This window comes from Solea senegalensis, linkage group LG11, assembly GCF_019176455.1.
Source record: "Solea senegalensis isolate Sse05_10M linkage group LG11, IFAPA_SoseM_1, whole genome shotgun sequence".
Taxonomy (NCBI): domain Eukaryota; kingdom Metazoa; phylum Chordata; class Actinopteri; order Pleuronectiformes; family Soleidae; genus Solea; species Solea senegalensis.
This window is the reverse complement of record NC_058031.1, coordinates 24,876,456-24,902,651: the sequence shown is the minus strand read 5'-3', so window position 1 is coordinate 24,902,651 and position 26,196 is coordinate 24,876,456. Positions and strand designations below refer to the sequence as shown.

The window sequence follows — 26,196 nt, the reverse complement described above, 5'->3', positions numbered from 1 at the left end:
GATTCCGTCCTGGTCATGGAAGAACGGACCAGCTCTTTACTCTTGCAGGGATCCTAGAGGGGGCCTGGGAGTACGCCCATCCAGTCTACATGTGTTTTGTGGACCTGGAGAAGGCGTATGATCAGGTTACCTCAGGTTCCCAGGGAGATACTGTGGGATGTGCTGCGGGAGTATGGGGTGAGGGGGGCACTACTAAGGGTCATCCAATCCCTATACGCCCAAAGTATGAGCTGTGTCCGGGTTCTCTGCACTAAATCAGGTCTGTTTCCTGTGGGTGTTGGCCTTCGCCAGGGCTGCTCTTTATCACCAATCCTGTTTGTGATTTTCATGGACAGGATATCGAGACGTAGTCGCCCGGGAGGGGGTCGTGGTTTGGCGGGCTTGAGATCTCGTCACTACTTTTTGCAGATGATGTGGTCCTCATGGCTTTGTCGGCCTGTGACCTTCAGTGCTCACAGGATCGGTTTGTGGCCTAGTGTGAAGCGGTCGGGATGAAGATCAGCAACTCTAAGTCTGAGGCCATGGCTCTTAGCAGGTGGATTGCCTTCTCCGGGTAAGGAATGACTCCTTGCCCCAGGTGAAGGAGTTCAAGTATCTCGGGGTGTTGTTTATGAGTGAGGGGACAAGGGAGCGGGAGATGGGCCGGAGAATCGAAGAGAGTGGCTGGTGCGGTATTGCATTCGCTTTACTGTACGGTTGTGACAAAAAGAGAGCTGAGCCGGAAGGCTCTCATGAAGGTTGGGTCAAGACCGAAACAACAAGATCGTGGGTACAAGCGGCCGAAATGGGATTCCTCAGGAGAGTGGCTGGCTTTTCCCTTAGAGATCCTTGAAAGGAGCCAGTTGAGGTGGTTCGGGCATCTGGTGAGGATGCCTCCTGGACGCCTCCCAAGGGAGGTGTATCAGGCACGTCCAGCTGGGAGGAGGCCTCGGGGGTAGACCTAGGACAAGGTGGAGAGATTACATCTCCACTTTGGCCTGGGAGCGCCTCGGGATCCCTCAGTCGGAGCTGGTCAATGTGGCTTGGGAAAGGGAAGTTTGGGGTCCCTTGCTGAAACTGCTGCCCCCGCGACCCGGCCCCCGATAATGATGATGATGATGACAACCTAAATGTCCGTTGTTATGCAGATGACACACAGTTGTACGTTTCCATGTAATCCAGTTACGTAGCTGCAGGAATGTCTCACAGACATTTAGACCATCAGGAGTTTTCCTAGCTTAGCATGGCGAGGGGTTGGAGCTTTTGAGCATTTGAGGTAAAAATGGGCCAATCTGAGGCTTTTTGAAGGACATTATTGCTCATTGACCATTGTGGCTCATGAAGTAAGGCGAAGTTACCACAGGTGCAGAACTTTGTTTTACAGAAAACTTTGGGAAGCAGCTGGGTGAACACATGAACGAGAAACATCATTATTGGCAAGAACAATAAAACTGAATCTGTATCATGTGGCGCTTCCTTGTGTCTTTATTGAGAACTCAGTACTGCAGTACTGTTGGCGCGATGTTACGAGGATGCTGCTAATACATTTGCATACACAATGGATTCACATTTATTATTATATTCAGTAAATATCAGTTTTTATGCCGGTCGTATAATTTTATTTTGTTGTATTAATAAATATTGTCTGACATTAAACCTGTCTGTGGCGCAAAAAAGGTTGGGGACTGCTGATTTAGACCATGAGGAGTTTTTCTCGCTTAGCACGGCGAGGGGGCGGAGCTTTTGAACACTTGAGGTAAAATTCTGGGGCATTCTGAGGCTTTTTGAAGGACCATTATTGTGACTCATGAAGTAAGGCCAAGTTACCACAGACGCAGAACATGACAGAACTTTGTTTTACAGAAAACTTTGGGAAACAACTGGGTGAACACATGTTCAAGAAACATCTCTATTGGCATGAACAATAAAACTGAATCTGTATCATGTGGCGCCTCCTTGTGACTTTATTGAGAACTCTCAAACAGTTTGTGAACACATTAAACCCATCAAGCTTTTTTTCAAAAACATAACACTCTGCATTTTTAATTTATGTCTCATATATGTGTGTGTGTGTGTGTATGTGTGTGTATTAGATACAAATCAAATTATATTCTGACAAATAATCCAAAGAATCATGAACAAACAACACAAAGAAGCAAATGATTTTAAGGGAATATTTTTATTCCATCTGAACCGAAATCAGCAGAAGAATTGATTTGAATATTTCGAGGTCAGTAGAGTTAACGACATCATCTTCTGTCTGTCCAACCATCTGATTCCAGCTCTGTCTGAATGAGGCCCATTATTCATAATAGCAACACCTAGATAAAAGAAAGAAATATAATCACATTTCATAGGAAAATAAATGAACAGAATATTGATTGAATCAGAAAATCTCAACGTACAGTTGGTCGCCGCAGCCCACACTAAGTGCATATTCATATGACAGACACTCAGATCTACATGTTGTCCCATAGAACCTGTCGCAACTCAGAGCCTCGTTCTCTGCAACTGAGAAAATCGAAACAGGAATTAATTTTGGTTGTAAAAATATTTCATCATCAGCACAAATGTTGTGAATGTTTAAACTTACCATAAAGCATCAGGAGAACGAGCAGAGCCAGAACAGCCACACCATAACGACCCATGGTTGTTTTTGAAAGTGTTGTTTCAGAGTAACGACGACACAAGAGTTCGTCCTTTTTTATCTGTTGACCTCAGACAAGAGGGGCGGGGTTAAACAGCGGATGGGAGGGGCCTGCTTTATCATTCGTGACGTGCAAGTGTCCTCTTATAGAACGATGGAAACGACGGTTTAAAACATGTGAGTAAACCAAATAAAAGTCAATGATATTTGAATTTTATGTTTGCACTTGAGTGGATTCCTTGTATGAACTCCAAAGTCTTGATAATTATTGTTGTGTACCTACCTACACACATATGTACCTACTGTATAATGGAACTGTGTCTTTAGTCCACCTCCTCTGTTGACTGATGGTTTCTCCAGGTTAATGTAGATGACTTCACTCACAGAGGAGGTGCAGGTGAACACCTGACATGTTTCCTCCTCAGTCTAAACACATGCAGATTCAATCAAACAATAATTATCATGAGTTTGGAGTTCAAAAAAGGGTTAGACTCTTGACTTCATGAAATAATCATTAGTGCTGTTGGCAGGGCTCATGATGAAGATGAAATTTAAATACGCTGTTTTATTTGTTTTTCCTCTCACATGTTAAAAACCATCTTACAAGAGCACACTTGCTGAAACCAGACAAAAACACAAGTATAATATATGGATACGACAACGGGGCGACGATAGCTCAGTGGTAGAGCAAGTCGTCTTTCATTACGAAGGTTGTGGGTTAGATTTCCAGCTCCACTAGCAGGCAAGACACTTAACCTATTATCTGAGGTCGGGTCGTGGGGGTAGCAGCTTGAGCAGAGACTCCCCGAGGGACTCCCAGAGGGACAGTCCCTTACAATAAGTTTGGGTCTACCATGCCTGACCACCAGCAGAGCCAACTCACCACCAGGTGGTGATCAGTTGACAGCTCCGCCCCCTCACTTCACCTGAGTGTCCACAACATGTGGCCATATCCTGGTGCCAAGTGCACATATGGACACCCTTATGCCTGAACATGGTGTTTGTTATGGACAATATGATGAGAACATAAGTCCAACAACAAAGCACCACTCTGGTTTAGAGGCACAAACAATCGTCAGGACCCGTCCCCATGGATGGATGGATAGATAGATAGATAGATAGATAGATAGACAGACAGACAGACAGACAGACAGACAGATAGATAGATAGATAGATAGATAGATAGATACATATATACATACATACTAAAGTATGATAATAAAGTGTGAGGACAAACACTGCAGCCGTACACACACACACACACACACACACGGACAAAAAACACAAGAGATTTTTCTTTGAGGCAAACTTTTTCTCTCACAGCCTTTTTCATGTGTCACCTCATGTGTTCACTGTCTGACAGAAGAAATGAGACGCAGGCCGTGCACTCAGAGGGGAAATGCTGTCCTCCACAGGTTGAAGTGGTGAATCACAGCTGATTCTAACTGCTGCTTTAACACCTGATGTGATCTGATACTCATGAGCCCCCGGCTGAGCGCCACTGCGTTGGAGTTTACCCTGGTGGACGAGAGGGTCGCCTCCCTGTGCCTTAGGGTTGCGGGGCGGACATCCCTGACTGCTGTTTGTGCCTATGCACCAAACAGCAGTTCGGAGTATCCAGCCTTCTTGGAGGCCCTCGATGGAGTGCTGCAAGGGGCTCCATCGGGGGACTCCATAGTTCTGCTGGGAGATTTCAACGCGCACGTGTGCAACAATGGGGAAACTTGGAGGGGCGTGATTGGGAGGAACCTTATCTGAATCAGAGTGGTCGTTTGTGGTTGGATTTCTGTGCAAGTCATGGACTATCCATAACAAACACCATGTTCAAACATAAGGACGCTCATAAGTGTACTTGGTACCAGAGTGTCCTTGGCCGAAGGTTGATGATCGATTTTGTGATCGTTTCATCGGATCTGAGGCCGCATGTTCTGGACAATCGGGTGAAGAGAGGGGCAGAGCTGTGAACTGATCACCATCTGGTGGTGAGTTGGGTCAGAGGATGGGGGAGGACTCTGGACAGACCTGGTAAACCCAAACGTATAGTGTGGATGAATTGGGAACATTTGGAGGATGCCCCTGTCCGAGAGGCCTTCAACACAGTGTGCATTTGGACTTTCTGGGTATCTCATAGGACTACTGGAATTAAGTTAAGTATCACTTTAGTAGGTCTTTCTTATTTGGGCCCTCTCCTCTTCGCTCTGTACCCCAACTCTCTTGGTTCTGTTATTCACTCTCATGCCGATGACACCCAACTCATTCTCTCTTTTCCCAGCTCCGAAACACATGTAGCAGAACGGATTTCCACTTGTCTGACTGACATCTCTCAGTGGATGTCTGACCATTACCTGAAACTCAATTTCGACACGACCGAGTTTCTTTTTAAACTTACCAAAATTCTCTCACACTACACCGCTCCTCCGCTCCCTTCACTGGCTTCCTGTAGCTGCTCACATCCACTTCAAGACTCTAGTGCTTGCATTCTATGCTACTAATGGATCCGGTCCAGCCTACATCCAGGACATGATCAAAACCTACACCCCAGCCCGCCCGCTCCGCTCTGCATCGGTAAACCGGCTTGCTTCCCCCTCACTGAGAGGATCGCAGAGGCATTCACAGAATTCAAGACTGTTCGCTGTCCTAGCTCCCAAATGGTGGAACGACTGTACCTCGACTAAGGCAATGAGAAAAAAAACAAAAAAAACACTTGCTTATACATCGCTCTTATGACTAGCACTTTATAGTTTGGCTTACTTGAAGCTTTTACTTACTTCTAGCTCTTGTTTGTACCCAAATGTTTAAATGCACTTATTGTAAGTCACTTCGGATAAAAGCGTCTGCTAAATAACATGTAATGTAATGTTATGTAACTCTCACCTCCGGCGGAGCTTTTCCTGTATCCCTGTGGAGGCTGTGGACATTGAACCTGAATGGGCAGTGTTTAAAGCCTCTATTGTGAAAGCTGTAGCAGAGAGCTGTGGCTTCAGGGCCTTATGGGCCTCAAGGGGCGGTAACCCTCGAACATCGTGGTGGACACCTGTGGTCAGGGAAGCTATTTGACTGAAGAAGGAGTGTTTCCGTGATATGCTATCCCGGAAGACTCCTGAGGCAGTTGTAAGGCATCAACGGGCCCGAAGGGCGGCAGCCTCTGCTGTGGCAGACGCAAAGCAGCTGTTATGGGAGAAGTTTGGAAAGGACATGGAGAAGGACTATTGGTCGGCACCAAGGTGTTTCTGGAAAACCATTCGGGGCCTCAGGAGGAGAAAGGGGGGGACATCCAAGCTGTGTACAGTAAGGATGGGACACTGTTGACCTCGACTGAGGAGGTAAACCGGACAGTGGAAGAAACACATTGAGGAACTCCTGAATCTGACATCTGCGCCCTCTGTGGTGGAGGCAGAGAGGGAAGCTGATGGGAGATCATCGTCAATCTCCCTGAGGGAGGTCACTGAGGTGGTTAAACAACTCTGCAGTGGCAAGGCTTGTTGTATTAATAAATATTGTCTGACATTAAACCGGTCTGTGGCGCAAAAAAGGTTGGGGACCACTGATTTAGACCATCAGGAGTTTTTCTCGCTTAGCATGGCGAGGGGGCGGAGCTTTTGAACACTTGAGGTAAAATTCTGGGGCATTCTGAAGCTTTTTGAAGGACCATTATTGTGACTCATGAAGTAAGGCCAAGTTACCACAGACGCAGAACATGACAGAACTTTGTTTTACAGAAAACTTTGGGAAGCAACTGGGTGAAAACATGTACAAGAAACATCTCTATTGGCATGAACAATAAAACTGAATCTGTATCATGTGGCGCCTCCTTGTGACTTTATTGAGAACTCTCAAACAGTTTGTGAACACATTAAACCCATCAAGCTTTTTTTTTCAAAAACTTACTGCATTTTAAATTCATGTCTCATGTGTGTGTGTGTGTGTGTGTGGGTGTGTGTGTGTATTAGATATACATCAAATTATATTCTGACAAATAATCCAAATAATCATGAACAAACTACACAAAGAAGCAAATGATGTTAAGGGAATATTTTTATTCCATCTGAACCGAAATCAGCAGAAGAATTGATTTGAATATTTCAAGGTCAGTAGAGTTAACGACATCATCTTCTGTCTGTCCAACCATCTGATTCCAGCTCTGTCTGAATGAGGCCCATTATTCATAATAGCAACACCTAGATAAAAGAAAGAAATATAATCACATTTCACAGGAAAATAAATGAACAGAATATTGATTGAATCAGGAAAATCTCAACGTACAGTTGGTCGCCGCAGCCCACACTAAGTGCATATTCATATGACAGACACTCAGATCTACATGTTGTCCCATAGATCCTGTCGCAACTCAGAGCCTCGTTCTCTGCAACTGAGAAAATCAAAACATGAAGTTAGTTTTGGTTGTGAAAATGTTTTTACAACAAATGTTGTTGTGAATGTTTAAACTTACCATAAAGCATCAGGAGAACGAGCAGAGCCAGAACAGCCACACCATAACGAACCATGGTTGATTTTGAAAGTGTTGTTTCAGAGTAACGATGACACAAGTGTTTGTCCTTTTTTATCTGGTGACCTCAGACAAGAGGGGCAGGGTTAAACAGTGTAGGGGAGGGGCCTGCTTTATCATTCGTGACGATCAAGCGTCCCCTTATAGAACAATGGTAACAACGGTTTAAAACATGTGAGAGTAAACCAAATAAAAGTCAATGATATTTTAATTTTATGTTTGCACTTGAGTGGATTCCTTGTATGAACTCCAAACTCTTGATAATTACTGTTGCATACCTACCTACACAAATATGTACCTTCTGTATAATGGAACTGTGTCTTTAGTCCACCTCCTCTTTTGACTGATGGTTTTTTCAGGTTAATGTAGATGACTTCACTCACAGAGGAGGTGCAGGTGAACACCTGACATGTTTCCTCCTCAGTCTAAACACATGCAGATTCAATCAAACAATAATTATCATGAGTTTGGAGTTCAAACAAGGGTTAGACTCTGAACTTCATGAAATAATCATTAGTGCTGTTGGCAGCAGTGAATTGTTGACACTGATGACGGCTCATGATGAAGTTGCCTGGAACTTCTCACCAGGGAGGCGTCCAGGAGGCATCTTAACCAGATGCCCGAGCCACCTCCTCTGGCTTCTCTCGATGGGGAGGAGCAGCGGCCATTCTCTGAGCCCCTGCTGGATGACCGAGCTTGCCATCCTCGTGACCATAGGTGAGGGTAGGAACGTAGATCGACCGGTAAATCGAGAGTTTCGCCTTCTATCTCACCATGACAGAACGATGCAGAGGCCGCATCACTATGGATACCGCACTGATCTGCCTGTCGATTTCCCCTTACATTCTTCCCCTACTCGTGAAACAAGAAACCAAGATACTTAAACTGCACTTGGGGCAATGCTGATTCTCATCCTAACCCGGCCCAATGAAGCAAACAGGACCACATCGTCTGCAAAAAGCAGAGACCCAATCCTGAGTCCACCAAACTGGACTCCCTCAACGCCCTAGCTGCGTCTACAAATTCTGTCGGTGACAAAGAGTAGCCCTAGCAGAGTACCACCCTCATTGGAAACAGAGCCGACTTACGACAAGCTCAGACACTCGTCGTACAGGGACCGAATCAAAGGGTCCAGTACACCATACTCCTGAAGTGCCCCCCAAAGGACTCCCAGAGGGACAGTCCCTCACAATAAATTTGGGTCAACCAGGCCTGACCGCCAACAGAGCCAACTCACCACCAGGTAGTGATCAGTTGACAGCTCTGCCCCCTCTCTTCACCTGAGTGTCCACGACATGTGGCCACATCCTGGTGCCAAGTGCACATATGGACACCCTTATGCCTGAACATGGTGTTTGTTATGGACAATATGATGAGAACATAAGTCCAACAACAAAGCACCACTCTGGTTTAGAGGCACAAACAATCATCAGGACCGGTACCCATGGATGGATGGATGGATGGATAGATAGATAGATAGATAGATAGATAGATAGATAGATAGATAGATAGATAGATAGATAGATAGATAGATAGATTACCAAAATGATTTCTATTTGCTAAATGCCAGAATAATTTTTAGACTATTTTTATTACTTTCTTCAAAGTCAGAGGTTTACATACATTTCATTAATATTTGGTACCATTGCCTTTAAACTGTATGACTTGGGTCAAACGTTTTGGATGTCCTTCCATAAGCTTCTCACAATAGTTGGCAGGAATTTTGGCCCATTCCTCCTGACAGAACTGGTGTAACTGAGCCAAGTTTGTAGGCCGCCTTGCTCGCACATGCCTTTTCAGCTCTGCTCATACATTTTCAATAGGATTGAGATCATTGACTTTGTTATCCTTAAGCCACTTTGTAACCAGTTTGGCAGTATGCTTTAGGTCATGGTCCATTTGGAAGACCCATTTGCGCCCAAGCTTTAACTTCCTGGCTGATGTCTTAAGATGTTGCTTCATATGTTTGCTTTTGCAGCAAAACAACCCCACAACATGGTGCTGCCACCCCCGTATTTCACAGTTGGGATGGTGTTCTCAGGCTTGAAAGCTTCCCCCCTTTTTCCTCCAAACGTAACGATGGTCATTATGGCCAAACAGTTTGATTTTAGTTTCGTCAGACCACAGGACATGTCTCGAAAAATTAAGGTCTTTGTCCCTGTGTGCATTTGCAAACTGTAATCTGGCTTTTTTATGTTTCTTTTGGAGTAACGGCTTCTTCCTGGCAGAGTGGCCTTTCAGCCCATGTGGGTACAGTACTCGTTTCACTGTGCATAATGACACACTCTTGCCAGCTTCAGCCACCATCTTCACAATGTCTTTTGTTCTTGGGTTGATATGCACATTTCAGACCAAAGCACATTCATCTCTGGGACATAGAACCTATCTCCTTCTTGAGCGGTATGATGGCTGGACAGCGGTATGATGGCTGGACATTCCCATGGTGTTGCGTATAATTGTTTGAACAGATGAACGTGGCACCTTCAGGCATCTGGAAATTGTACCCAAGGATGAAGCAGACTTGTGCAAGTCCACAATTCTCTTCCTGATATCTTGGCTGATTTCTTTTGACTTTCCCATGATGTTACACAAAGAAGGAGTGTGTTTCAGGTGTGCCTTAAAATACATCCACAGGTGTGTCTCTAATTAACTCACATGTTGTCAATAAACCTATCAGAAGCTTCCAAAGACATGACATAATCATCTGGACTTTCCCAAATTGTTTAAAGGTATAGTAATCTTACTGTATGTAAAATTCTGTCTTAACCTCCGAAAAAGTAATAAAATAAATAAAATAAAATTGTCTAGAAAAATCCTTCTCACATTGTTCTGGCATTTAGCAAATAGAAATAATTTTGGTAATCCTAACGGACCTAAAACAGGAAAAGTGATTGTCTGATTTCATGTCAGACAGTGAGAAAAAAAGTATATGGGTCTTTTTACATAATGTATGTAAGCTTCTGGTTTCAACTGTAGATAGATAGATACATACATACATACATAGATAGACAGACAGACAGACAGATAGATAATAATGTGTTACAGCAGCAAAGAGGGTAGAAAATATATGACTAAATTATGATAATAAAGTGTGAGGACAAACTCTGCAGCTGTACACACACACGGACAAATAAACACATGTTTTTTTTCAAAATAAAATACCCAACTAATAAATGTATAAAACAAAACTACAAAATACAGCAGCCACGCCATGTGTCAAAATAAAGTACTGTACTTTTGCATTTTCAAAAATACTAAAAATATTTGTCCACTCCAAGAGACAAACTTTTTCTCTCACAGCCTTTTTCATGTGTCACCTCACGTGTTCACTGTCTGACAGATGAGACACAGGCTGTGCACTCAGAGGGGAAATGCTGTCCTCCACAGGTTGAAGTGGTGAATCACAGCTGATCCTGACTGCTGCTACACCTGATGTGATCTGATCATTTTCTTCATTTTGTTATGAATCTTGTGTTGACAATATTTGGCAGGCTTTGTGTGTGTGTTTGTGCACGTGTGTGTGTGTGATTGATACGAGACATGAATTTACAGTTTTTCTCAGTCTCTTTGCTGCTTTTCTCACATCACTATTAACATTTGCACAGCCAGTGTCATCAAAATGAGAAGTCTTGGCACCATCGTTTTGATAGTCAAATGGCAGTGTCAAGTTTTCATTATGACAGTTTATTCTCTCAGTGTTTTCCAATGCAAAAAAAAGGTCAGAACTCGGTGACACTACCTGAAAATGCTCAAGACTGCACTATATACTACTTGTACAGCCATTTGAAAACTACAGTAAAGTTACACATGACACTGAATATGTACAGTATGTTTCACATTTTTAATGTATATGGTCTTTGCAATTTTCCAGCATTGTGCAAAAGTAAAATACACTACAGTCACATATTTAGAACAAACATAAGAAACACCCTTTTGGTAGAGCTGTGCACAAATACAAGGTTGTCATTCAATCCTATGTGGTGCAGAGTAATGTACAGTAAACATGAGATGTTTGATAACTGTCCAATACTATACATAACTGTTCTCCGTAGGAAATGTTTGAATGATTGAATTCACAGTGGTTCTTCCAACATTTGGTTGCACCCTCCGACCACCCTCAGCCATTGTGAGGCCGTGATTGACAACGTGGTCCACAACTGTAGCTCTCATTTCATTAGGAATCTGCCTATGTATTTGGCAGATTCTCATCCTCACCCCTCTTCCACGATGCTGACCTTCCATTTCTGTGTCACAGAATTGTAGAAATGGTACACGCTATGTCCTGCTCGGTTCATATATGCTTGCCAAGTGACAGTTCATGGGATTCATCCCTGAGTGACTGTGAACAAGTGGCTTGTCATTGGTTGCACCTCCTTGTGAGTGAAAGCTGAAGTTCACCTGAGAGCAATTGTTCAATTTAGGAGACATTTCCAGGAAAAAATTATAGTTTTATTATATTTTATTATTATTATTATTATTATTATTTTTATTATTATTATTATTATATTTTATAATAATTCGTTTTATTGGGAACGACTATTCAGCATGCATAAGTATAGTTCATTTTGACTGACATGACATAAGCAAATGATAATGTTAGAAACAGCAGAGAATTGTATGAAAGCAAGTGATACATGTCCAAAAGCATTGGCAATTTGTTCAGAGGAAGGAGAAATTGCTACTATGATGTGCACAAATGACTAAATGTTGTGGAGGTTGAACTAATAGTTATGAGAATTTTCATTCTGATCTGAGAAAAGCACCAAAGCGACTGAGAAAAACTGTAAAATGCAGTGTGTTGTGTTTCTGACAAAAAAAGCTTGATGGGTTTAATGTGTTCACAAACTGTTAAAGAGGGAGTGACTTTCTCTGTAAACACACTAAAAATAAATATTGTCTTGTTTATATTATTAAGAAACACGACCTAAATGTCCGTTGTTATGCAGATGACACACAGTTGTACGTTTCCATGTGATCCAGTTATGAAGCTGCAGGAATGTCTCACAGACATTTAGACCAGTGGTCCCTGACCCCCGGGCCGGTACCGGGGGTGCAGAGAAAGAATACATAACTTAAATCATTTCCGTTTTATTTATTATTAGATTCTGAATGATGATATTTTGAAAAATGACCGGCTTCTATCTGCCACATCTGTCTATCACTCACTCTTGACGCACGTCAAGATACTTGCCTCGGTCACATGTCACGGTCGCAAGAAGAAGATCAACTGCTGGAGATTGCAAATGACGGCGGCTATGTTTGTATGTTTGAGACAATAACTCTGCTGGTGTTCTGGATTAAAGTCATGGCAGAATACCCTGAGATCGCCACAACAGCACTGAAAGCCCTGTTGCCATTTCCGACATCCTATCTGTGTGAAGCAGGGTGAGCGGGTGCTCCTGGCTCGCGTCACCTGGGTCCTGCGTTACCGGCTCCTATGTTTCAACATTATGTTACTGCATTGCATTTATTTCCGGAGTGTTTTGATTACGATATTAGGCGGCGTACTACAACATACCAAACATTTCCCTGGCGTGTTCCCGGCGTGCTCCTCGGACCAGGTCCAGCTGCAGACCCGCAGACCACTCACCGACACACCCCCCCACTCAACGACACACCCTCACACTACACGACACACCCCTCACACTACACGACACTCTGATTGGGTCACAGAAGAAACTGCGTCTGAAACGTGATGATGTTTACGTTGACGCAGTATAAGAGAGAGAGTCGGGAAAACACGGGAAAAACGGTACAAAATGACGGAGGAAAAGTTAAGAATGGATAAAAAACACATTTTGATATTGAACACTGGATGAATAGTCATTATTTGTGTACATTAAATCAATTATTATTAAATCAATTAAGTATGGTTTATTAACCAGTAATGTCTGCTGTAAAGATAGTGATTGTAACAGCAAGCAAGACACAGCGATTTTTTTCCTTTTTTTCTTTTATTTATATGCACAGGTTATAACATTGAGACACAGGGTCTCATTTTCAAACAAGAAACATATAAGATATACTATATGCTCTTTATATATTAGTATTTATGTGTTTTTTAATCTTTGACTCTGACAAGTTGCACACAGCTTTGCTAATTTGCAAACGTGTGACCTCAGTTCTACAGTTGTTAAGATAAATAAAAGATTTGATGATGAATAATATCTTTCATGTTTAGAAATTAAAAATTCTGTTGAATCACGGTCAACAGTGTCATTGGATTTTTATTTGATTTCAGTTAGCCTGCATATATTTTAGGACAGGGAAAGTCTTACAGGCAAATGCAGTCCAGTTCAACACTACGTTCAGTAATGGAGCAGACCCTGAGCTGAGGAGACGCGACTGTGCCAAACAAAGGGGAGCTTGTGTCTCATCTGCAGGGACAGCGACGGTCAAGTGTAGAGTCCGGTGGTAAGTCCGTCTATATTATCAAATATTTTTTCATTTCAATGCTGAAAGGCCTTCATTTCCCCATGAGCCTTACATGTTATAAACTATGATGTTATTTCTGTTTGTTCTGACCATGGATAAGTGTGACCATCAGACCCTCATCCCTGTGACCATCAGACCCTCATCCCTGTGACCATCAGACCCTCATCCCTTTGAACATCAGACACTCACAATAAGTAAACGTAACTAATGCTGGAGCCATGTCATCTATGTGTACTGTACTTCATGTGTGTAGAATCTTTAGTCCATGTGTATTTTATTTTCACTCTTGTTGAGAATTTAGATTTTAAGAAAGAGTCCTGCATTTTTATAGATGTCCCTGATAATAGTGATTGTTCTTTGAACCTCTTCATTAAGAAGAAATGGAACAATTAGCCTCTCAGACAGGGTTTAAAAAAATTCTTGAAACTTCTGAATCACTTTTCCTGTCTGTCTTTTAGGATACAGTGTATACAAATGCCTCCTTGACTGTGTGCAAAGCCATTGTCACTGCGGCTTTGTGAAAAAAGTTTTGTCCGTCAGTTTAAACCCTGCTGCAAGACAGCAACTACAAATATTACAGCAACTGTGGCGTCCACGGTGACTCCGGCGTCCACAGCAGACCATCAGAAAGAAACATTTATGTTTACTATGGTACTGTGTCGTTCTGAATTCAACATGGATCTCTTTTGGAAGTTGTTGACATTTGCATTTGAGACATTATGTAACAATTGTGATTGTGATGATGGTCTACAGGTGCCAGAGGACACTGAAGACCGTCCCTACAGCAAAGACTTGGTGAGTCTCAGCATTTCTTTCCTTCCTCTCTCAGTCAGGCTTATGTGTGTGTCCATTTAGAGCAGTGACGTTACTGTGAGGACACGTCTTCAAAGTGTCTTGTGCTACGTAAGGAAGTGCAAATGATCAAGGAAAGAAAATGTCTTACTCAAAGTACTTCATCACGTGTATTCACTGTTACATATTTATGCGTTGTATCATTTCATTTTAGGAAAGGCCCAACAAGCCAAACAGCAACCATGTGACTCCAGTTGTCTGTTACTTCATGTCATTACTCAGGATGAAGACATGCTGCAATACCTTAAGGTGAGTGACAGTGGCATTTTGTGTGGTGTTTGTGTCACTCCGGCAGTCTGCCCCGCCCCCTCCTCCGCCGGATTACTGTGGGAAATAACTGGTTTTCTTCTTGTTTCCTGTAACGTTCTAAGACAACAACTAACAGTCAAGCTGTGAATGAAAGTTGGGGTGATTCTATGATAGGGGAAGGTCACCAGGAAAGGTCAACGTAACGGTTGCACATAATGGCATCTGTTAGGGTAAACATTAGATTACATCTACTGGGTCTACAGGGTCATAAACATTACGAATGGTGTCTGTTCTGGTTTTACTTTGATGTTTGTGTATAAGTGGTGAAGCTTTTTGGAGGAAGGGGAGAGACTATTTTAGACCGTCCTTGGTGACAGTGTCTCTCCTCCATGCAAAAATCCATGCATGCAGTAAAGACATGATTTACTCAGCACTGATGACTCAAGAATTTCTTTCACATTACACACACCTGCTGACAATGAAGCCGTGTGAACCTTAAAAACTCTCTGTTTCCTTGTTTCAGTGCCAGTGTGTTGTGTTCGCCGATGCCTGATCACCAGAGCTCCTCGTCACAGCCACAGACTCCACAAGTTTTTGATCCTCTTTGTGAGCGACGCTTTCTTTTTGTAAGTTTTCTTATCATAGCCTGTTAGCTGATACCTTAGTTAAGATTTATAGCCCCTTTTGTTTGGGAGAGATTTCTGTTTGTTAAAGTTAGATTTTTAGATTGATTAGATCCAATCATTTAGATTGCGTTTTGTTTTTGACCTCGTTCTTGGATAGTTAAAGATCGCCAATCAATAGGATTGTGCTTTTGAGTGAGTTTTCATTTTGAAGTGTTTAGAGCTTTGTTTTCCTCCGTTTTGGAGAGTTTTCTGTGAGAGTTTTAGGTGATAACCACAGTCTGAGTTTGTTGATTTTTTGTTCCTCGTCCACAACGTTTCTTTTGAAGAGCGTTGTCTTATCTCCACTTGTTATAGTGTTTCATAGCCTCGCTTTTGTTTTCCCTCAGTAAAGAGGATCTGTCTTGTGTTTTGTTAACGAGTGCTAATAAAAACCATCAAAAGGCCTCTGTGTCTGAGTCCTACCCAAGCTAAACACCTATAATATATTTATAGAAAATCATCAGAGGCAACATTGTGTCTCACTGGGCCAAGAAGGACGACAGGGTCTTCATTCCTTTTGAAGATGATGACCAAGTGGACCAGGTGATGCACTTCTTGTCTGGAGTGGTTGAAAGTCCACAGACAGATAAGAAGTCTGCAGATCCTGTGGCTTCAATCATACAGAGGTTAGATATCAGACACTGACACTGATTTGTACACTACATGTTTTATATGACTTAATCATTGATGTATGTGTCCCTGCAGCTGTACTCTCCATCTCCCTGGACAAAGACAAAGACTGAATTTCTTGAATTTCGTTCGGGATCAATAAAGTCTCTATCTATCTAAGACATGGACACACGTGGAACTCAGTTTGACTCCAGGTAAACTGATCATCTAGGAAACTGTTAATCCAATTTTCACAACAGTTTATATCCCATAATGTATGTGAGCGTCATTAATGACTTGATTATTTTGTTATATCATTTTGTCTCATCAGTGAGATAGCTCAGCTTCAGAGCCACATGTCCAAGGAAGCAAGGCTCACACTGGAAAGCCTTAGAGAGTGAGGACTTTGTCGTCAGGCGCCTGTAATCCCTGACAACTTTTTGAAAAATGTAAATAGTTAATTGTCTGCTATGCATACAAATAAAAACGAGATTTGAAAGTTATGCAACTTCCTGTGCATAATCAAGGGTTTCAGTGCATTTGTTTTACTTTCATCAAAACACCTACTGATGTCCAACTGGCTGGGTTTGATTCAGATACCAATGTTTCATATGTCTTCCTGGAAATAGATAACATCTCCTTAATGACGCACTCAGCAGATCTCGTCTACTTAACATCTGTCTGTCACCACCAGCTGGAGCACAGAATTTTAGACTCAGCGGATCTGAGGCGGCGGGTGGGACAGTGTAGGTGGAGGAGGTCGGTGAGATATGAGGGAGCCAGGTTATGGAGGGACTCGTAAGTGATGAGGAGAACCTTGTATTGTATGCAGTAAGGAACAGGGAGCCAGTGGAGTTTTTTAAAGGATGGGGGTGATGTGGTCACTGGAGCGGGTGTGGGTGAGCAGACGGGCAGCAGAGGTCTGGATATATTGTAGTTTTTGAAGGTGAGTGGAGGGGAGACCGTAGAGGAGGCTATTGCAGTAGTCAAGTCTGGAGGTTATGAACGCGTGGATGATAGTGATGTGTCGTTTGTGAACGTTTCGTTCAAAATGAACTAATCTTTTATATGACTCGGGAGTAATGAGTCAGTGAGTGACTCGTTCATTTTCATGCAGTACCTTCCTTCGCCACATGATGGCAGGCAGCTGCATAAGCTCAGTCAGCAGGACAGGAAACAGAAATGATTAGTTCAGGATTCACTCAACTGAGCGAGTGTCCGTCCTCAGGTCACGTGACAGCTACCTAGTCACTGTCGTGCTGTTAAACAACAATGGCAGAGAGGATACAGGACACAAGTCACTTTATTGTGGTGTGTATTTCATATGGTTTGAATAGGTTGTGGCATTTTGTTTATTATACTTTGTCAGCTGAAGCAAACCATGTTAAGTGTTTGAGAACCGCGGTCCCCACAAAAACGCCCACAAGAGGGATACAGCGCCAACCGTTGTAAAAATGAACGAAATGACTCAAAAAAAGATTAGTTCAATTATGATACTATATTGTGTAAACGTGATAATTAAATGTTGAAAGAACTGCGTGCCTGTTTCCAATCGGCATTTATATATTTTAGCAGTTTGGCTATAACATTTCATAGTTTACAAAGTGACATTAATTATTCACAAATTGCACACAGAAAGAACATTTCTGTGTTCATAAAAGTCAACACGAGTTTTTATTCTTCTCTATTCCTGTCGCACACCGGGATAAAAGTCTCTTGTCAACAAGTGTCTGTGAAATACGCGTGTGTAAATAAAGTTTCAATAAAAGTAACGTCATCACGTTTCAGACGCAGTCTCTTCTGTGACCCAATCAGAGTGTCGTTGAGTGTGAGGGGGTGTGTCGTTGAGTGTGAGGGGGTGTGTCATTGAGTGTGAGGGGGTGTGTCGTTGAGTGGGGGTGTGTGTCGTTGAGTGGTCTGCAGCTGGACCCTTCTCAAAATTCTGGGGCATTCGGAGGCTTTTTGAAGGACCATTATTGTGACTCGTGGAGTAAGGACAAGTTACCACAGACGCAGAACATGACAGAACTTTGTTTTACAGAAATCTTTGGGAAGCAGCTGAACACATCAACAAGAAACTGTCATGGTTTGGTTTGTCTGTCATGTTTTGTTCTGTGTCTTGTCTTCCTGTTTTATTTTGTGAGCACTCACCCCTGTCTCTGTTTCAGGTTCCTGTTTGCCCTGCCCCCTTCTTCCTGCGCACCTGCATGCACTTACTCCCTAATCAGCACTGCTCTTAAACCCTCTCTGTGTCTTGTATCGTCGCCAGTTCTCTCAGTTCTCGGCTTCCCGTGCTTCGACCCTTGCCTGCCTGATTATCTCGACCTCGTCTCTTGCCTTGTGATTCTGTTACCTGAACTGACTCGTTTTTGGAATTTGCCTGAACCTCGAGTCTCTGCATTTGTGTCCTTCCCCTGGCTTCCACGACCTTGCTCGTGACAGAAACATCTCTATTGGCAAGAACAATAAAACTGAATCTGTATCATGTGTGAACACATTAAACCCATCAAGCTTTTTTTCCTCTGCATTTTTAATTCATTGTTTGTTTGTGTGTGTGTGTGTCTGTGTGATCAAATTATATTATGACAAATAATCATGAACAAACAACATAAAGAAGCAAATGATGTTAAGGGAATATTTATTCCACCTGAACTGAAATCAGCAGAAGAACTGATTTGAATATTTCGAGGTCAGTAGAGTGAGCAACATTGTCTTCTCACTGTCCGACCATCTGATTCCAGCTCTGTCTGAATGAAGCCGCACAGCAACACCTAGACAAAAGAAAGAAAAATTTCACATGAAAATTAATGAACAGAAAATTGATTGAATCAGGAAAATCTCAGCGTACAGTTGGTCGCCGCAGCCCACACTAAGTGCATATTCATATGACCGACACTCAGATCGGCATGTCCAACGGATTCTGCTTATAGACTGAGCCTCGTTCTCTGCAACTGAGAAAATCAAAACATGAAGTTAGTTTTGGTTATAAAAATGTTTGATCATCAGCACAAATGTTGTGAATGTTTAAACTTACCATAAAGCATCAGGAGAACGAGCAGAGCCAGAACAGCCACACCATAACGACCCATGGTTGTTTTTGAAAGTGTTGTTTCAGATTGACGACGACACAAGAGTTTGTCCTTTTTTATCTGGTGAACTCAGACAAGAGGGGTGGAGTTATAAACCAAATAAAAGTCAATGATATTTTAATTTTATGTTTGTTCTTGAGTGGATTCCTTGTATGAACTCCAAACTCTTGATAATTATTGTTGCGTACCTACCTACACACATATGTACCTACTGTATAATGGAACTGTGTCTTTAGTCCACCTCCTCTGATGACTGATGGTTTCTCCAGGTTAATGTAGATGACTTCACTCACAGAGGAGGTGCAGGTGAACACCTGACATGTTTCCTCCTCAGTATAAACACATGCAGATTCAATCAAATAATTATCATGAGTTTGGAGTTCAAACAAGGACTTTAAATAATTCAATAATCGTTAGCGTTGTTGGCAGCAGTGAATTGTTGACACTGATGACGGCCTTCGTGCCTCCCTATGTATCTACCTGCTTGCCTACCTGCACATGTGTTTGTGTTGTTGTCTGTGTCCTCATGTCAGACAGTGTGAGACATGTGAGAGGAAAAACATGATCTTTGACTTTGCATTTTCATAAAAAGTACTTTAAATAATTCAATAATCATTAGTGCTGTTAGCAGCAGTGACATGTTGACACACAGGATTTTTCCACAGGCTGATGATGAAAATTAAATTAAAATAGTTTTTCCTCTCACATGTTTAGAGCTGTCACCTCTACTGTCTTACAATAGGACACTTGCTGAAACCAGACAATAACACAGATATAATATATGGACACATTTAGACTATAGTCCAACATCTCAACTCAGGAAGAGCTCATTCCTAGGATTCCTTTCAATTTGCATACAGGCAAGCACAGAAGACACAGTCGTCACTCTGTAGCACATTGATAAAGCTGAATTCAATATCATACAACCAGGTCTACTCCTGTCCAAGGCTTCAGTTACAGGTTAATCCATCATTATTAAAGCTATAATGAATATTTTTTCTTTCATTAAAGGTGACATAGACCGGAAGCTCCAATTAACGCTGCGTTTGTGTGTGTGTATCTGCGTCATTACCTCGTTTATGAAACCCTAAAGTTTCAGAACGACAGTTCAGCCACTGCTGAGAAAATAGTGTTGTACTGTTTTCCTGGGCTCTGCGAAGCGGATCCGCACTTCCGTATGTTGATGATGTCATCAGTAAACCTCACCACCGTAGCGCCTCCTGGTGCGGGCACTAGTCCGGGCACATCTGGTTGCGTATATTCAACCGCAGAAGAAGAAGAACTACTCTCGTTGTAGCTGCTGAGATGCAGAGCATCCACCGTGCCAGAGGGGGAGCTGTGTATCTGAGAGCTGGCCTATCTATTACGTCACTTCCAGGTACCTGGCCAATCACAGGACAGTAGGAAAGCTCTCGTTGGCTGGCCAATCACAACACAGTCCACGTTCTGGGGGTGTGGTTTTGGTCTGAAACAGCGTGGCTGACGAGAGCATCAGTGAGGAGATATTTTGATTGGCTCATTTGCAGCGATTAGGAGGTTTTTAACCATGAAAACAAGTTAATATATGTAAGTAGACCTCCATAACTAACATATATGTGACCATGAAAACAAGTTAATATATGTAAGTAGACCTCCATAACTAACTTATATGTGACCATGAAAACAAGTTAATATATGTAAGTAGACCTCCATAACTAACATATATGTGCGACCATGAAAACAAGTTAATATATGTAAGTAGACCTCCATAACTAACATATATGTGACCGTGAAAACAAGTTAATATATGTAAGTAGACCTCCATAACTAACATATATGTGACCATGAAAACAAGTTAATATATGTAAGTAGACCTCATAACTAACATATATGTGTGACCATGAAAACAAGTTAATATATGCAAGTAGACCTCCATAACTAACATATATATGTGACCTTGAAAACAAGTTAATATATGTAAGTAGACCTCCATAACTAACATATATATGTGACCATGAAAACAAGTTAATATATGTAAGTAGACCTCTATAACTAACATATATATGTGACCATGAAAACAAGTTAATATATGTAAGTAGACCTCCATAACTAACATATATGTGATCATGAAAACAAGTTAATATATGTAAGTAGACCTCCATAACTAACATATATGTGACCGTGAAAACAAGTTAATATATGTAAGTAGACCTCCATAACTAACATATATATGTGACCATGAAAACAAGTTAATATATGTAAGTAGACTTCCATAACTAACATATATATGTGACCGTGAAAACAAGTTAATATATGTAAGTAGACCTCCATAACTAACATATATGTGACCATGAAAACAAGTTAATATATGTAAGTAGACCTCCATAACTAACATACAGTATGTGACCATGTTAACAAGTTAATATATGTAAGTAGACCTCCATAACTAACATATATGTGACCGTGAAAACAAGTTAATATATGTAAGTAGACCTCCATAACTAACATATATATGTGACCATGAAAACAAGTTAATATATGTAAGTAGACCTCCATAACTAACATATATGTGACCATGAAAACAAGTTAATATATGTAAGTAGACCTCCATAACTAACATATATGTGACCATGAAAACAAGTTAATATATGTAAGTAGACCTCCATAACTAACATATATGTGACCATGAAAACAAGTTAATATATGTAAGTAGACCTCCATAACTAACATATATATGTGACCATGAAAACAAGTTAATATATGTAAGTAGACCTCCATAACTAACATATATGTGACCATGAAAACAAGTTAATATATGTAAGTAGACCTCCATAACTAACATATATGTGACCATGAAAACAAGTTAATATATGTAAGTAGACCTCCATAACTAACATATATGTGACCATGAAAACAAGTTAATATATGTAAGTAGACCTCCATAACTAACATATATGTGTGACCATGAAAACAAGTTAATATATGTAAGTAGACCTCCATAACTAACATATATGTGACCATGAAAACAAGTTAATATATGTAAGTAGACCTCATAACTAACATATATATGTGACCATGAAAACAAGTTATATATGTAAGTAGACCTCCATAACTAACATATATGTGACCATGAAAACAAGTTAATATATGTAAGTAGACCTCCATAACTAACATATATGTGTGATACAAGCATTCTATGTCGCCTTTAATAGATGTAGCAATCTACATACATGTGTAACTACCTGCAAACCCACGCAGTCATGAATGTTTAAACTTACCATAAAGCATCATGAGAACGAGCAGAGCCAGAACAGCCACACCATAACGACCCATGGTTGTTTCTGAAAGTGTTGTTTCAGATTGACGACGACCCAAGAATTCGTCCTTTTTTATCTGGTGACCTCAGACAAGAGGGGCGGGGTTAAACGGCGGATGGGAGGGGCCTGCTTTATCATTCGCGACGTGCAAGTGTCCTCTTATAGAACGATGGAAACGACGGTTTAAAACATGTGAGTAAACCAAATAAAAGTCAATGATATTTTAATTTTATGTTTGCACTTCAGTGAATTCCTTGTATGAACTCCAAACTCTTGATAATTATTGTTGCGTACCTACCTACACACATATGTACCTACTGTATAATGGAACTGTGTCTTTTGTCCACCTCCTCTGTTGACTGATGGTTTCTCCAGGTTAATGTAGATGACTTCACTCACAGAGGAGATGCAGGTGAACACCTGACATGTTTCCTCCTCAGTATAAACACATGCAGATTCAATCAAACAATAATTATCATGAGTTTGGAGTTCAAACAAGGACTTTAAATAATTCAATAATCATTAGTGCTGTTGGCAGCAGTGAATTGTTGACACTGATGACGGCCTTCGTGCCTGCCTGTGTACCTACCTGTGTACCTACCTGCGTGCCTACCGGCATACCTAGCTTTGTGCCTACCTGCACATGTGTTTGTGTTGTTGTCTGTGTCCTCATGTCAGACAGTGTGAGACATGTGAGAGGAAAAACATGATCTTAATGTGTTTGTTGAGTGTGTGTGTGTGTTCCCAGTACAGTGTTTGACAAGAGGGCTGTGTGTGTGTGTGTGTGTGTGTGTGTGACTTCAGAAAGTTTCCAGAAACCTTCATTTTACCTTCACAATCTGATTCAAACTTCAGACTCAGGAGCCTGAATATTTCACACAGAGAAATGGACCAAAGTTCTGCATCTGACACAAACATGTGACCCAGTGGTGTCAAACTCATGGCCCTCAGCCCCCATAAGGGTTTCCTGTGGCCCACCACCTATTATTTCCGCCTGGCTGATTGTTTTGTTTTCTTCTCATGTTTACACACACACAAACACACAGCACCCTAGTGGTTTGTGTCATATTCTACATTTTATACAATATTTATGGCGACTGTTTAAAAGAGATGTCGGTGATAAAGTGAGCGTACGGAACGCCAAACAAACTATATATATAAAAGCAAACCAATCTTTAAACTTTTTTTTTAGGTTTTATTAATTTATTTTGTTTAACTGATTTGTGTGGTGATGTTCTCCATTTTATACAAAATAAATAGCACATTATACAATATTTATTGCGATGATTCAGCACTTTTCTCATCTATTGTTTTGCATTTGTTGTTAACACATGTATTGTTACTGTTTCCTAATCTGCTATAAGGCCTTATGCTAGCTCTGGCATATTTAGGGCCCGATCACACACGCACACACACACACACACGCACACAGTGACGGAAATCAGAACTTTAATTTTAAATCTGTGGAAGCTTCAGCTTCCTATCTGGAATCCAGTTTGACCTTTGACCCCCCACTGTCCCCCCACTATCAACAAGTAGTTGATAGTGATTGACAGGTGACAGGTGTTGTTCTATCAGGTGCGAGGACGAGGTCCATATAAGGACAGCGGTGTCTCTGAGGTGGACAGACAGGACGGGCACACACACACACACACACACACACACAGTCCTTATATGGCAGAGAAAGTCTGTGGAAAATGTCTCAAAGCATGAAATTCATTTAAATCCACTCACGTCATTGTAACATCAGAGTTAATCCACATTAAACTGGTCTGGTCTGGTCTGGTCTGGTCCTGAGTTCCTCTGATTCAGTGGTTCTCAAACTTGCGTCTCAAAGATGAAACCATCAGATTTGAGCCTTTTAGCAAAAGTATAAAAAGTCATTAAGAACACGTTCACGTCTTATTTATGGGGTTAAATTTGTTCCAATAATATCTGTTAAAGTGCAGAGGGTGATCCACACATATTTCTTGATTTGAATGCGTTTTGAAATCCACAAATAAAAAAAATCCAATTTGTAACTTGTACAATGATTTTTAGAAATATAGGTGTGTATTTGTACATAATATGACATTTGTAAAACAGAAAATTGCATTTGTGAATTGTGATTCCGCATTTATGGATCTGAAGTTTTGAAACCCCTCACTCGCCCACACCAAACCTCATAGAGAAAATCAGTGATTTTAGCTTGTGGGGACACAGGAGCTGCTGTGTCACCTCTGGTGCTAGCTGCTAATATTAGCATCAGTTCCCAATCACTTATACTATTATTCAGCATTATTTTTTTAATGCCATATTAGCTGGCGGGGACACAGGAGCTGCTGGTCCTCGTGTGGTCACTTTGTGTCACTGCGATAAGTCTGAAGTGACAAAATAAGACATTTGAACTTAGTGATGGAGGCAGCAGTGGATCAACAACTCCTGTGTGTGTGATGTTAAAATCACGGATTTTCTCCATGTGGTTTGGTGTGGGAGAGTGAGTGGTTTACAAACTTCAGTTTCCTGTTGGAAAAGTCTGTCTCACAGTGACATAAAGACGTGTGACATAGATATCGTAGACTTAAATCATTTGTCTTAATTTTCTTCCACTCTTAGGCAGGTTTGTCTCAGGTTGGTTCTCAGCAGCAGGGGGCGCTGCAGCTCAGTTACATGCAACAACCACGCTTCAAAAAAACAGAACTGACCCTGTAAGGAGGACGTGGGGCCCTGGTCTGTGTCCAGAATTTCAGAACAAACCTACTGTTGGCCTGTCCTGTCCATCGCCACGGAAACCACTGCCCATCAAACCATGGAAACCACACACACACACACACACACACACACACAGAGGACTGGTGCAGTGAACAGACTACTAAATACAAAAACAACTGTTGTTTGTCGTTGTTGTTGTTGTTGTTGATTCTGGTGAACATGAATGTGAATGAATGAATGAATGGTCACATGTCACAGTCACATGGTGCAATGGTTACAAACCAGGAAGTAGAATGTGAACTTTAAACTCAGACAAAACAATAATATGTTACAGCTTCACAGTGACCATGACAGCCATGTGGGCGTCGCCCTCTGATCCTGACCAATGAGGTGAGTTCAGGGTTTTTATTGTTGTTTGTTAAGTTGTTTTTTCATTCTACTCAGTCAGTGCAGAGGTGTGTGTGTGTGTGTGTGGACTCATGCTGACTGGACTTCCTGTTGTATCTGTTAAAGAAGCAGGGTTTTGTGACTCAGTGAACGCCTTCATCTTGTTGTTGTCATTGTGGTCTCACACACACACACACACACACACACACACACACACACACACACACACATTCTGACCTTGAACCCAAACCTAAAATTCTAACCCTGAAAAGATGTGGGGACAAAATGTCCTCGCTTCCTGTAGTTTTAAATTGTTTTGGTCCTCACAAAGACACACATGTACACACACACACACACACACACACACACAGCTTCATGTATAGAATTGTACATAAACTCTAAATGAATAATTGATCCAACCTTCACTGATTCTATTCCTGTTAATCAATAAATACCGATCAATTTTGATTGAGATGTTTCACAATAAACCCACATTAAAGAATGGTGTCATCAAATATAACTAATATAATACAAATTATCTTTACTGTGATATTTTCTGTCATTTTGTTGATTACAAACAACAGATAACAACAGCAAACCACAGACGTCTGCATCGTCTTTCCACTCACTCTCCCACATCAAAGCCCACAGACAGGAGCTGTTGATTCTCTGCTGCCTCCACCACTAAGTTCAAATATCTTATTTTGTCACTTTGTTCAGATTGACCGCAGTGACACAAAGTGACCACACGAGGCAGCAGAGGACCAGCAGCTCCTGTGTCTGTGCTAAA

The 26,196-nt window shown here is 41.5% G+C and overlaps 3 long non-coding RNA genes across 4 annotated transcripts; all 3 read right to left on the bottom strand.

The window, feature by feature from the left end:
• Positions 1-2,139: 2,139 nt before the first annotated feature.
• LOC122777329 lies at positions 2,140-2,661 on the bottom strand. The gene is made up of 3 exons (XR_006361305.1): positions 2,573-2,661; positions 2,385-2,490; positions 2,140-2,300 (listed from the first exon to the last, which is right to left on the bottom strand). It is a non-coding gene; the product is annotated as an uncharacterized LOC122777329 (long non-coding RNA).
• A 3,982-nt stretch (positions 2,662-6,643) lies between these two features.
• On the bottom strand, positions 6,644-7,163 carry LOC122777331. The gene is made up of 3 exons (XR_006361307.1): positions 7,077-7,163; positions 6,890-6,995; positions 6,644-6,804 (listed from the first exon to the last, which is right to left on the bottom strand). It is a non-coding gene; the product is annotated as an uncharacterized LOC122777331 (long non-coding RNA).
• An 11,401-nt stretch (positions 7,164-18,564) lies between these two features.
• LOC122777333 lies at positions 18,565-20,137 on the bottom strand. Of its 2 annotated transcripts, XR_006361309.1 has the most exons (4): positions 20,105-20,137; positions 18,978-19,092; positions 18,792-18,894; positions 18,565-18,714 (listed from the first exon to the last, which is right to left on the bottom strand). It is a non-coding gene; the product is annotated as an uncharacterized LOC122777333 (long non-coding RNA). The 2 variants fall into 2 exon arrangements; XR_006361308.1 differs by lacking the exon at positions 20,105-20,137 and having other exon boundaries at positions 18,978-20,056.
• Between the last annotated feature and the right edge of the window lie 6,059 nt (positions 20,138-26,196).